This window comes from Vanessa atalanta, chromosome 4 (genome assembly GCF_905147765.1).
Source record: "Vanessa atalanta chromosome 4, ilVanAtal1.2, whole genome shotgun sequence".
Classification (NCBI taxonomy): Eukaryota; Metazoa; Arthropoda; class Insecta; order Lepidoptera; family Nymphalidae; genus Vanessa; species Vanessa atalanta.
Window position 1 is genome coordinate 6726663 of NC_061874.1, and position 15387 is coordinate 6742049.

Below are 15387 nucleotides of genomic sequence, written 5' to 3' on the forward strand. Positions count from 1 at the left end.
TCTAATTATGTTTTCTTATATTTCTTTCATTCTAATATAAGTTTAATTTATTAGTCTCTCGAAAATTCGAGCTATAAGTAGAGTACCTAAATAGTACTGACAGAATGTTCCCAAAACAAATAAGAGCAATTACTTTACAGACAGTAAACTCCGCGTGTGCGCTTCCCTGTTGAATAAGTTAATATTAAAAGACAGATATATTTAACAAACGTATGCAATTTTCTTTATTTATGTGCCGTCTGCATGGTTGTGGCAAGTCTATAAAATAACTACTTTGCTGTCTAGCAAGACTTACTACGGGGTCTTTTCTCGAGCTAGTCTTTTTATTTTCCTCTTAGTGTAATGGAGCACCGGCAGAAATGACACGCAATTACGAGTATGAAACACATTTACATTAACTTGATTCTAACTTTCTTGTTCTTGTCAAGAAAATTGGACGAAACAAACTTGAATTGCTCCGCAGCTGTAATTAATAAAAGATTTATGTAACTGTAGATTTAACTTTATTTCTAGGGTACGATGCTGAATAATTTTCATACTAATCCGTGTAATCTTATCCAAGCTTTGTTTCAGTCAAACTACGAGTGCACTTTTATCCCGCTGAACCTTTTGTTTTCGCCCCCTTCTTTAATCCTTTTTGTAAATCTCCTTAAGGATCTAGGTCGCTCGCAACGAAAACGTATGAGTGTTTTGCGATTCCTTTAAAAACGACAAAATATACGTTTTAGTTATAACATATATAGGGAATTCATTGATTATGGTCATTACGGTAAAAATATTTTACCATTTTGGTGTAAACCGAGAATAAAGTTAAAATAAAAAACCACTGAATTAAATTTGCCGGTTCTTCTCAGGTCTGAATGATTCATTTAAAAAGTCTGCACAATTATCAAATATTGTATTTAGAAACAGTTAAAATAGACAAGACGTTAGTTGATAATGTAACTTAAATTTGCATCGATGAATATTGGGACGAATTATTTTTCAAATTAATTTATAATAGGTAGGTGAGCTGGCAAGTGTCTCGCCTAATATGTGTTCATAGACATAGACATTGGTACTTTTAGAAATATTAACCATCCCTTGCGTCGCCAAAACAAACCTTCAAAACTAAGCTGATATATACCTTTTGTCTGAAGGTACACTAGCTTTTCAGAAATTTTATTTTTAATACTGAAACTGACGTGCTGATCAGTCAAGCCATATATGTATATATTTCTTTCAGGCTCGACAAAATATATCGAATACCTTAGAAAAACAACAATAAAACAAATATAATCAATAAAGTCTCGGTTTCTAGACATGGAATAGGTCCCGTAACAAAAATAGTACACGAAATAAAACCTATCTATTCTTAGTAACTATCGCAGACAGTTTGATCATTATTCAGTCCAGATCTGCTCACAATACATAATTTGTTGCAACATTACTTAAGTTAAGAAAAGACCTTATAGAATTGCGATGATCTAATCTAAATCAACAGTATTATTTTAACCGCATTAGGTCTAAAATAAATCAGAGCATTATTTCCACTTACCTATTTACCTTACATGGTCACTATCGTGATAAAACGGACAATTTTCTTAGCAAATAAACTGAAATAATAAGTTATATCTTGAAACGACTTACAACCACAAAATCTATATCTAGTATCATAAATTGAATGGATCCGGAAAAATAGAATATAATAAATCATACTGCTTTATAGCATTACGGCCTCAAATATTTACTTCGTGTAATTTATATCACAATAAAAATCTAGTCCCATGGCTAGGCAAAAGCCTCCTTACCTACGCATAGAAAGGTCTTAAATTAGTCTTAAATATAAATTTTTTTAGTGGAACAGGTAGTATACCTGATCAATAAACCCTTATTATGGTAAAGAAAAAAAGCGAAAGCCTAATTATTATTTTAGAAGTTAAGCAACTATACTTTATATTCGTAAATATATAAGTCTTAATAACTGTCTATTTCTCAATAGCCATGTTGTTGGAAATTTCGTGACTCATAAAATATAATTGTTCCAATTACAGGAATTGTTCACGAGTGATCTTGAGAATGAAACAATTCTCGATAGGATTGTAATAGTTCGTACCACTGATAATAAATACATGGTCAATTAAAAATAAATTTCAATACATTTGAGGATTTCGCAAGCAGACGTAATCACAAAAGAATCCTTATGTTATATAAATATTTAGACAGAGGGATTAGTAAGCTGAACAAAGTTTGGTTGAACAAGTTAACCCGTTTTGTAATTTATGATTTTAGTTTTGCGGTCTCTTCTAGCAATAGTTTACAATCAAACATTTGCCTAGACTTATTTTGTATATATCCATAAGTTAACTTCGATCGGTAATTTCAAATTCTCTAAAACATACTAATTTAAATTATATTGCATCTGAACAGTAAAACATGACAATATTTTGGCCAACCCTTCCTATTTTTTTGCAGAAACACGCTACCAGTCATAAATGTGCTTAACCTGTAAACTCTCTACCTAGTAAAACAAAAGATTAACGTCATGGACTTAAGAACTGGAAATTACAATACTTTTAAAAATACGCATAATTATATTGAGTAACTGTTAGTAAAACATTACTACATACAGTGTATAACATTACTTATAACTACTATGACGACTCAGAATAAAATTACTCCGTATTAAGTTTTTTCCGTGAGTAAAACTTACCACATTTAGTGTCGTCAAGGGACTCAAAGAATTAGCTCTAAAGTTAATTTAAAATGCTTAAATACACCAGACTAAAGTATTTCTAGGAGTACTAAGTATATCTTGTATTAAAGCTAAATATTAAACACACTTATATATGTTTGTTTTAAATAATAATTATTTTTATTTATTTGATTTTGCTGCATTTCCTTGATTTTCGGAACAAATTGTAAATGTCACCGACGCACAGAGGATATAACCTCTATCAAAACAAAGGAGACAGTAAGCTGGTGAAGTTATTTTGACTAAATTTCACCCACGTCGGCCAATATTAAGAGCTCAACTAGGAAATAAATATACTTATGTGTGCGTGCGACACAGCTGCACCCTCAATTGCCATACTCTAATTATCGAATGGGACGGTGAGCCGACACGACCGGTGGGAGATCAGGTGCAGTACAATCGACTTAACATGCTTTCCCAAAAGCGGGAATGTAACGCTGCCAACTTTCTAGGTCGTGTAATACTGAGAATTTCGCGACAAAGTAATTCTATACCTAAATGGCATGGCTGGCTCGATCCACTATTTGAAACCCGGGCCGCGAGTTTGGCAGCCTTATAATGTAGTCACTAAATCAACGGGGCAATTAGAGGCATGGAGTAGCTAGTGTGATTTAATATGTATACACTCAGGGTATTTATCTCAAAATTAGGCTTATATTTCTTAATACCGATACATAAATGTTTCTGACTATTTATTGCAAAAGGCCTGTTTTATTATATATTTTTTTCAAAAAAAATTTAAATTAATATATTTTAAATGAATTAAGAATTTATTTAGCTTTCAAAACTTTATTAACACATTAAAACACAAAATTGGTAAAATTAGCGAATAAAACATCATATCGATCGAATCGGCTGAACGTATAAAGTATTTATCCGTTTAACTAAAATATTTTTTCAGAGTCAATATGAGCGAGCTAGAAATAGCAAACATAATAATGAAATTTCTTTACTTCAAAAGCTTCACTTCGCCAAATACTTTCACATGCAATCTTTTTATTAAGTTAGTTTGAAATGATATCATACTCGGATTCTCTCTACGCTGCATTTGTTTTGAAAAGTTTACCCTTCTCAGCGGATTCGACTTTATTCATATCGTGTGAGTAATATGAAAAGTAAATTATCATAAGGTATTCCATCTGTAGTATGGTTATAGCCTACTATTACTTATAGCCTAATGAAGTCAGAAATTTTCATAATATTTATGAACTTTCTTTGTATATTTATAATTTTTTATTAAATATTTAATGCACATCCAATGTGTTGACTGAATAGTACTTATTAATTCCTAATCTTCATATTAAAAAAGGAACCCAGTCGCACCTTATAAAAAAATATTGGGGATACAACTCTTGGGGATATTTCTCATTCACACACAATTTTTAATTGTTTGACCAAGATAAATCATTGACCAATTTTGAATTACATGAACCAACATATTTATACACTTCATCAAATAAGTATTGAATTAATATTATTGACTGAGGAAAAATAATTGACTGGCAATAACTAATTAGGCTGTAAATTTGAAATTTGATCTCATAAACGATTTATAAATCTGTATCTATAGAATTAACTTACACGTGTTTACGTGTTGATATACATTTACATATATCAACGAGGAGTGGCTGTACCTCTCTGGAAATATACGGGTATTACATCTACTGAAGTTGTATTAGTATAAGTTAGTATAAACTTTGGCAGTGTTTACGCGCACATTGGTGTTATTTGTTAGTGTACATTGGTACACTCACAATTCCTCCAAGCGAGTTAGTTACAATGTTCCGCATGAGGACCTTTACATTATAATTCATCCACAGCAAAGCTTTTAAAACATCCCCCTAATTTTATTAGACCGCGTATCTCACTGAGAAATTTTAAATCTTCCAAGCGAAAATTCTACATAGAAAAGACGCGTCACAGAGTCTTTGAATTAAACTGGAATGGTACATGGAAAAGGAATTTTAATTTATTAAATGTCTTGCATACTTGCGTGTCGTGGTCGAAATTACTTAATAGAATTGTTTTTTACGAAGTTTTCGTATAGCTGAATCTAATTCCTTATAATAATATTATATATATTATATTAGAGCTTACAGTCAAATATATTTTTAAAACAAAGCTTAAAAACTAAGCAGAATGACTTTCGTTTTAATAACATGCAGAAAAAATATAAAATGTTATCAAATTTACGTTTATGGACTTTTTAAATTTTTTTATCAGATATGTTAGCCATATACATTTATAATGGTGGTATTTTCTTTAGTATCAGGTAATTGTGGCCGAGTAAACAATTGTTTTTAAATGTTATAAAAAATATCTTTGGACATTGTATATTTGAAATTTGAAGCTCATATAGTTTCCAGAAAATTTTTAATTTATTCAAATGATTTATGAATGTATGATGTACGATGAATGTATTCTTAGAACTAAAAGCACCAATAAAGAAGAGCAATTGAATAGAAGCAGTCTGAACCTGTAAAGAGGCTAATAATGTTACTGGAAACGCTAAAATAATTCCAGAGAGACATCGCAGACTCGAATTACTGATGGCCACCGTCCGGGCGACCTCTTCGCTTGATTAGCATTCAAGACTCGCGACTCTCGCTCTGTATTCTTGTAACAATACCCTGAACAAAATAAAACCTCTGCACGTACACTCGCTGAAAGACGGACTTCCTGAACTTACGTTAGCCCAGTTTTTACTCCATATCGGAGCACTGTTTTGAGATTAAGGAACACTAAAGTAAAATTACATTTTAATTTATAGCTCACAGCCTTTCGTAAAAATATTATAAAAAATAAAATAAAAAAATCAATGAAATAAATCCACGAATCAAAGAACTGACCATCACTAATTACACATTATTAAAATCCAATAAAATGTTTAACATCTTAAATTAACTCGGCGAACGGATTTTGTTTAGGTCCATATTTTAAAATTTTTAAATAATAAACAGAGTAAAAGTAAACTGTCAGAAGATGCACGATTGACATGACACTTATCCAATGATTGCGGGTTCAAAACCAGGCAAGCACTACTGAATTTATATAGGCTCAATTTTTTATTATTCATCTCGTGCTGGATGAAGGAAAACATCATGAAACCTGCATGTGTCAAATTTCAATTAAATTCTGCCACATGTGTATCCACTAATCCAAAGAGCAGCGTGGTGTAATTAACGCCAGATTTAGATCAACAGTGGGACGACTACGGGCTGTTGTTATACTTTTATACTTTTATACACAAAGTTACATATGATGAAACCGGAAATTTGCTATATTTACCACATTAGATTCCCACACACACAATCACTTTAATTGCACTCACAGATCGGTTTCAATTTTGGACTACTTATGTACTTTAAGGTTGTTTTTTGTATCATCAATTATATTTTATACTTTAGATCAATGTACTTAATTTTCTAAAAACAAAAAACTATTATTGTTGAATCCTAGGTATGTCTGATATACAGATAGTTGTTTATCAAGCTCACACAAAGGTTTTAATTTGTTAGATTATTTTTTAAGTTATAATTGTTAAATTATTATTAGTTATATGCATGATAAATAAAATGAAATAAATTTTCTTGTATATTTCCACGATAATCGGCTTTTTTTTATTTATTTTAAATACTATCTCGCTACGTAGCTAACACTATGTAGGATGTAATTCCACAAATATGGCGTTATGCAAAAAAAACATAATTGCAATTTAGAGCGTTCCAGTCTTTTAGTCATATTAATACGAGCAGCGAAAATCAGCTTCAACGGAATATGAACCATAGTGAACAGCGGAGAGCATTATTACAACTTCATTAAGAATAGAAAGCGGACTTGTTGGATTTTATCATTAACAATAACTAATTGAGAGACTCTGACAGTATTCATTATTCTGTCCTGTTTATTCTTGATTAAATAACATTTGTTACGTTGCTAAACAAATTATAATATTTAAATGAACTACTTAAACAAAATATTACTTAATATAAATATGTATTAAATTTATGGTTATATGAATTTTGGATCTTACATTTATAACATATATGCATATTGGTAGAGTCGATTCTATCAAGAGCCGAGATGGCCCAGTGGCAAGAACCCATGAATCGAAACCGATGATTGTGGGTTTCGGGGTGGGGTCCGGGCAAGCATCGCCGAGTTTAGAATCTGTGTAGCTCAAAATGTTCTTCTCGAGAGAAGAGGAAGCTTGTGTCCTATGGTTATGTTATTACTTATAAAATATTAGACCATCGATTAGTTTCGAATTTCAAAAAATATTACTTATCATCCGATTTATCTTTATAGTTAGTCTGAGTCTATCATTTTGTCTTTTTTACTTTATTTAATTTATTCAGCAAAAATATTTAAAATTTAATATTTGTAGACTCATAATTATTAAAAATACAACCTATTTTATGATAACGTCAGATAACACCCTTAAAAAGCTTCCGTTTTTACTTTGAAAACTTTAAAAAGGCTTGAAACAATCTTTAATAAAGCGTAAAACAAAAAATTATAATCCTCAACAGCATATTAAATTTCTAAGAAAAAGTTATTTATGAAACATAAAATATGAAAATAAAGGCAAAGCGCTCATTTTTCCTCCCTAGCATTGCAAATTTTATTGTCATCATTGTCTTTAAAGCCTCTCGACGGCAGTGCATAATTATTAACTCACCTACCACCAAGTATAGAGTACAAGTAGAGAACCACTTCTAAGTGTTGGGGCTTTATGCTAGCACATCTGGGTACCTACCTCACGTCTTCTACTTATACTTGGTACTGTGATGTTGCGGTTTGAAGGGTGAGTGAGCCAATGTAATAGCAGTCACAAGAGACGACAATTCTTAATTCATAAGGTTGATAGCGTATCGGAAAAGTAAGGAATGGTTCATATATCTTCTAGAGCCAATGTCTACTAACTACCTTTTAAATAAAAATATGAAAAAAATATCTAAAGAAATCAAAGACATTTATCGTAGATACGTTAGAATACATCACGCTAACTAAACCAATAAATAAACCCGTTTGTTTATTCCCATACGCTTCATATGAAAAATAAAACCATTAATAAAATCGTACGAAAATTTAACACGCGCTGTTTTTCGTATTACATGCTGTTTTTTTTTGTAGCCTATGTTATTCTTACTCTGTTAAAATTGCCATTAGATTATTTTTTTTACAGAAAGGCAATATTAGTTCACTTAAATAGATTCTAAAAACATAAAGATAACAGAATTATTTTTATATAAAGTCAGTATTCTTTTATACATACATACATACAAAAAATACTGAGTTTATAAATTATATTGGCGGTTCATTTCGATAGAATATGTATGTCACCGTAAAATCGTAAATACTGTTATATTATTATCTATCTCGCGATTCGTAATACATTATTTTTCGGTAGATTATAATCTATCAAAATTTTTGACATTTTATTTTGAGTTAAATCACCGTTCACAATATTTCGGCAGTTTATAATCTCGCGAGATAGATTACAATCTAACGGTATTTATAATTCTACAGTGATATGTACCCTATCTATAACAGTGACACTTACTTCAAACTTTTAAAGGGACAATTCAAAAAAGACGATTCTTGTAAGACACTACACTATATTCCTACTTCCATAATACTAAAAAATATAAGTAAAACGACTATGGTAAATTTAGGTAATCCCTTAATTGAATTAAGTATTTTTAAATTCCAAAACCGAGATTTGATGGAACAATTGGAGATTAACTAAGGTCGCGGTTTCAAATTTAACCAAGCACTGAGTTTAACTAGGCTTAATTTATCGGCGAAGAATGAAAATATCGCAGAAATAATTTTGACGTATTCGGAGTATCTATGTCTACTAAATATCTCCTCTTAAACTGCATCTCCTCAAGCGTAAGCGGACTCTCCCCGCAGTAGAGGAATAACGAAGTGTAAAAACTATTTACATATTTTATATGTATAAATGCCACAAAAATGTAGCTATCTGCGAGAATCAGACTATTTTGACTTATTATTCCTAAACAACTCAACGTTTTTTTAGCGTAAGTATGGATATGTAATTTCGGATCTGATATGGATAATATTTATGATATATATTTGTATATATGAATAATATTTTATCGGTTTCGACTCGCACTTTGCTGAGTTTTATCTCCGTTAAATTACAACTTAAACCTATTTTTATAATATTCATAATTCCCATTTAGACAATATAAGTATACCTACTTAACATTTTAGGGTCGCTAGCATTACCTAGTCTTAATATATATAACAGCGACAATTAAATTGTAAGCTTTATATCATTTTATCAAACACGTAAATTTAAATTGACAGCCTATTCCATATCTAACATAAACTCATCCTTAGTCAATATACTCATATCTGATCCTGTAGCATGTAACAAGTTATTCAACTAAATTATCGTTGTATATGAAAGCATAGATCACTGAGAGCTTTATGCATATGACATGTTAAATTGGTGTAAAATTTATTGTCAGTATTTTATTACGTATATTAACAGATTAATATCGGCGACAGCTTAAATTTGTTAATTATTCAACGTCCATTACCAGAGTAATTTTCTTTTATCGGTTAATATTTTTATTTATTTAATTGTACTAATAATACATATTAACTTATGGTTATATTAGGTAAAATCATATATTTAATACCTCATATTAAATGTTATACTATGTATACTATAAATTAAAAGTTTGTTTCAAAACAATCATGTATTACAAAGATATACTGAATATCATGTCGTTAAGTACTTTCAAATATGATCTAGGAAAATCAACAAAAACATGATTACAATATAGAGCTCTCGGCTCTAGTTTTAAGAACTAAATTTAGACAAGCATATGAATGAATTGACATTTTCTTGATTTGTTAAATACGAATTTGCCACATGTGTTTTTATCCCACAGCATTGTGGAATAAACTCCAATTCAAAAGAAAGAAAAGCCTGAGCCCAACAATGGGATATTTAAAAGCTGTGTACCTTAATAATTTTTAAAGGGTAAGATAGTACGCACTTTCTGTATAATTGTTTTGCATATTACAGCACCTATAAATACAGATAAATTATGACATAACCAGCATAGCGAGACTATAAAGGGTATAAAAGAAAGGTCCTCCTATATTTTACTGTTTTCAGCAGAATTTATTTAACGCATAGTTAAAAACCTATAAAAATTCGCGTATATCATGTCCGAGTGACCGCCCGACGGCCGTTGCTGGCGCACTCCCGTTATCCGGTATCCAAAGCCGTTTTAAATTCCATTACCGGTTTTGCACATTTTTCCCTAGGGCCAAAAGTGGACGTAATTTCCTATAACTTTTTGCTAAATGTTACAAACTGTTTATTGAAAAGTTATTACTAAATGCAAATAAAAATTAAACAGCTTTTTAATGAGTAAACTCAAATATCTGGGTCAAATATCACTACAAAAAAAAAAATACCAAGAACAATTTAATATTCACCTTTTTATTAAACAAAGTTATTAAAAAATAAACGTACTCATTATTTTATTTTTTTTTAATTATACTTTTTAATTAAAAAGTATATGTTTAGAACATATGCGTTTATAGTGGTCATAAATTAAAAATTATATTATGCATTTGCAAAAGACGGCCAGTTCTTATGTCAGTTTACGCTATACGATGTAATATAAAGTCGTATTTCCTTTTAAGTTTTCCCTAGCAATAAAAATGAATGCGCCGTTTCTCCTCAAAGCAAATAGCTTAAATTATATTACTATAAAAGTTACTGCGAACCCTCGTAATTATAAGATACGCTCTTGGCCTCAATAAACAGAAACAACTTATTCTATAAGTTATATTTATATAAAACTATTCGGAAATTTTACTTTGGGGATTAAGTATGCGATTAATGTGTGTCGTCCAAATGTAAATCTCTGCGAGCGCACCAAATAAATGTTTTGTAAAATGTTTTCTCTCTACGGAATACAACACCTGATAAATGATAGCTACGGGCGTTTTATGAAAATGTGATACGATAAATGTTACGTCACTACGTATGTTGTACTGTATTTGCTTATGAAATACATACGTATACGAATCCGACATTGTCTAAGATTTTTTATAGCGTGAAGAAAAGAAATACGTAAGTAAAGATTTCGTTCTCTTTTTGCTGACTGTTCCAGGCCGGATCACAATTTTAACTTTAGGTTTACATTTGCAAGCGGGGGAGATTTTTTGCCTAAATTTATTAAATATATTATCATCGAAATCATTTGATTATATCTATCGCAATTTCTAAAAAAACTTTCTCGACTGTTCAAAATTATATGTTATTGTAAATAATACATGTTACAATTATAAAATTACACTTCATTCATCATGCTATGATGTACTTCCTCCTTACACAAAGTTCAACTAATGTGGGTACATTAGCATCCACATTAGTCTGATAATGGCTGCCAAAGATTAATCAAATGCGTACATTATAATGCAGTCTTTTCGCAACCCAGATAAACTGTCTATTCCCACGTTATCATAGACCTATGGGATGGCTATCTAAAATGACTAGAGATCATGCGAAGGACAAACGGCTGTACGTACTTTACAAGGAAAAGAAGTATAAAATCGCAAATGTTCCAAATCCGTGTTAATGAGAATTTTAAAACAGAAAAACTCATTGGTTTTTATGGACTCCGAATCCAAACTAATTGCTAGTTGGCAATTGGTTTGTTAGTTCAGTAGAGCAACGTAGCAGTTAAATTAGGAGAAGTCCATCATTCCAATATTATATAGTTTTGTTTATTTTATCCGACTTTAATCTGTTTGATATGAAACTTTATGTTAGTTTACAGTTTCAAGATGGGCAGAGACATTTAACGTAAATCTATATGTTGTATTTTATAAACAAAGCTTATGTCAACGTAGTCGAAGAGAATATTGTTGGTCCCGGGGCTTTCGAAGCCAACGCTGTCAAAACTATAAAAGATACAAGAAAACTTTGTATATAAGCTTGGTAGATCTTCCAAGTATTTACATAATAGTCCGACACAGCATATGTTGTTATATAGCGAAGAAAAGAAATAACCATTCAAAGGATTGATAAAAATCAAAAAAAAAATAGTTAAATTTCAGTTTAGTTTAAATATTTACCACAAGATATTTAATTTAAAGTGTGAGAAAAAAAGAAGATTAGTAAATTGCTAAATGTTTTATTATAGTTGGTAGATTCAAATGAAGCGATTGGAGATAATTTTTGAATTTTGAGATATTACCCATCCCATATTTGGGGACTTTAATTTTTAATTTAGTATGAGCTATAAATTACACGATGATTCGGTCAAGTTTATAGGCAAAACATTAATAACTGAGACACTGCCGGTGCTTAATAATATAACTGTAATTACCACTTACTACTTACTACTTACTTTTTAATCACATATCAACAGTTGTAAACTAAAATTTTGAACTATTGTTTTAATAAAATTTCGATTGCTCAAATAGGTTTTATTAATCTGGGGTATAAATTTAATAAGTATACTTATTAAAAGTTGACTGAAGTAAAATATTTTGTTAGCAAATGGACATTGATAATAATATAACCTCCAAAATAGTGACCATTTGTTGATTTAGGTTTAAGGGAACTGTGGGTGAAAATCAACTGGATATATGGGATGAAACGTAATAGTCTCAGAAATATCCTACGCAAACACACAGTGTCTATTTTTACCTGGCACGATTATTTTATGACTTTATAATAATTTATAAAAGGCTCTATCTTAATTAAAATATATTCTATTATGACACTGGTGGTTCTTTCACCTTATAGGAAACCCTTTTTCAATCTTGACTTTGCTTGTACATTTATCATATTTATTTATACAGCGGTTCATTTATTCCGATATAATTTAAATAACAAGACAAGAGAAAGATCTTAAGCGTGTTTAATTTTCAGCGTCCTAAAAGGAGAATAGCCAGTTAAAATAAATTTCAGCAACATTTTAAGAGGATGAGTATCTAGCGACAAATGCAAGAAGGCAACGAAAGGGCGGACGGGACATAAGTCACTGTCAAAACCTGCGTCCGTCGCCACTTTTTTCTATTTTGAGTCTTTTGTTAGTCAAACAATGATATCAAAGTTTTTTTTTTCGTGAAAGAAAGATAATTTAGTGAAACATTTTGAACAAGTCAGATAATTGACGTCTACAAATTTCTTTCTTAAATTGATATAAGTCTTTTTCGACGAATTACAGAAATTAACTTTACAATCCTCTTAACGAAACATATACATTTTATTTTCGAATTTAACTGAGACTCGCTCAAAAAGTCTCTTCTTTATTGTTAGCATTATTTCACTCGCCTCGCTATTTTTCAACATACAAAATGGTTCTCTTAAGCGAAAGTCTACGGTTAGTCGTAACTCAAAATGAATGTGGAGTTTATTTTGCTGTGTTTGTAGATACATACATATTTTAAGGAATAAATATTTTTTCAATATTACGTTGAAATGTTTGTTGGATTTTGTAATAGCATTAAAAAATATTTATTTACCAATATCAACTAGTTTCTGCTTCTTGTTTAATGTAATCATAGATGTAACTGAAGTACCTCAATTATATAAATGGTCCTCGAAGTCCCAAAATGATGAGGAGAATATATTATTTTCCCTTGTGATCTTCACCATCAGTTCTAAGAAGATCATAGCACCAACCAAAACCAAACAAGAAAGAGTTTTTCAGGTAATCATAGCCAGCCGATCAATTATATTATTAAATACCTCGTTCACTCAAGATACACTGTATACATACAATTCATGCATAATTATATACGTACCATTGATTTATCAATCCATTTCATTATTATTAATATTAAAAATATCAGTTTAATAAAAAAGCAAAGAACAATGTTTCGATATTGTTTTTCCTTATTAAATTTACTCCTTCAACATCAAATGCACAGCTAGAAATTACATTATTTACGCAAAACATTAATAAATATGAGTATTTAAAGAAAACCATCAATTATGTAGATGTAACAACAACATTGTTCATTTATATATAATAAAAATTAAAATTAAACACTCTTTGTAAAGTTTGCAAAAGCAATGAAGTTATTAAAAAAAACGGAGAGAGTAAAGAACGGGAAAAACTCATTAAAACATACCGAAACTTTGTATTCCTTGGGTTACAAATTTCTTTTACAGAAAGTGCAGCCTTTTGTAGAACATCGTACATATTAAATTAATTTACATAACAAAGTTCACTTGAAATGTTCGAGTTAATCACTTTAGTCACAGTTTACTGGAGTTGAGCTCGCGACGCGTGTGGGAACATTACGCAGCTTGTATTCAGATTCACGGCTCACAATACCTAGTAGCGCCGGCACGAGACGTCAACTGACGAGCCTGAACCACAGCTACGCTACATCCCATCCGCGCAGTCGCAACACTTTCAAGCTTTAATCTCCCGATGCTCCGTAAAGGACTAACACAAGCGCCATTATAAATATTTTGAACTGCATTTGTTAATAAATGAACATATACATTACATAATAGTTTACATACATATTATAATCAAAATTATTATATATTCTACATGAAAACATAAGAGCAATACTCACATATCAATAATAATTATCCATTTCGTCGGATTGCCTCCAATAAAGAATTAGTTCAATTTTGTCTAAACGAAATTTGGCAATAGTAATTAACAAAGGGTTTTTGCGAAGGCAATAATATACTATCGCCTTTGCAATAAAATTACCTCTATTATACACCAGAGTTACCTGATTATACTTGCTTGCCTGGAAATAGAGAACAACAAAATGTAGGCAATATGACATAATCATGCTAAATAATCTTGAAAATTTGAAAGACAAGATAAAATATGAAATTAATGTAATCATAGAATTTTTAAATGGGAGATAAATAGCCATGATCTAGTAGCGAGTTTTATACATAATATTTGAAAACATATACGTTTCATATTTTATACTAAGCAGTAGACTGTCGACGTAAAAAAAAATACTGAATATCAATTAGACTTTATTTGTATTTAGTTATAATCGCAGAAAGAAAATAAATAGCTTTAAAAAATAATTAGCTACTTTTTTAAGTATAATAGTATGTAAAAAATAAAATTATAAGAAATATTTATATAACAGTTTTGGTTACGGTTACGGAGCTTCATAACATCCCTGGTGCCTACTGGAGTCGGTCAGACATGGTAGCGCTCTGGTACGAATACTTTAACACCTTAATATATCGGTAGTTGTGACACCTTTAAAGACACTTCAGCAGACCCAAGGTTTTGATCGAATGGAAGACCGTCGTATTGTACGTGAATCATGGTGACTGGTTATACAAATTATTTTTCTGTAAAATCTGCAGCAGCGATTATATGTGATCTTTGACACTAAAACTTTTTCGAAACCGGCTTATTCGGGGGGCCGAAAATCGTCGAACTTGCACTTGAGACGTAATAACTCTTGTAAACTTGACTCGTCGATTGGGTTTATCCTTTTTTAAAGAAGACCACCGCCACAACTTCGTGCCATGCCTGTGACGTTTGGCTATCAAGTATGACTGATTTAAATAATCTCTAAAAGAACCTAAGCATTGGAGCTCAACCCTCCAACCATCAAAAGTTATAACTCCATTATTACCAAGC

The 15387-nt window shown here is 30.7% G+C and overlaps 1 protein-coding gene across 1 annotated transcript in view; it reads right to left on the minus strand.

Moving 5' to 3' along the window:
* LOC125077776 (leucine-rich repeat-containing protein 4B-like) overlaps nt 1-14024 on the minus strand; it is a 33367-nt gene extending 19343 nt beyond the window's left edge. The window contains exon 1 of the mRNA XM_047689827.1: nt 13883-14024. The gene's annotated coding sequence lies outside the window, so the exon portion shown is untranslated. The remainder of the gene's footprint in view (nt 1-13882) is intronic.
* Between the last annotated feature and the right edge of the window lie 1363 nt (nt 14025-15387).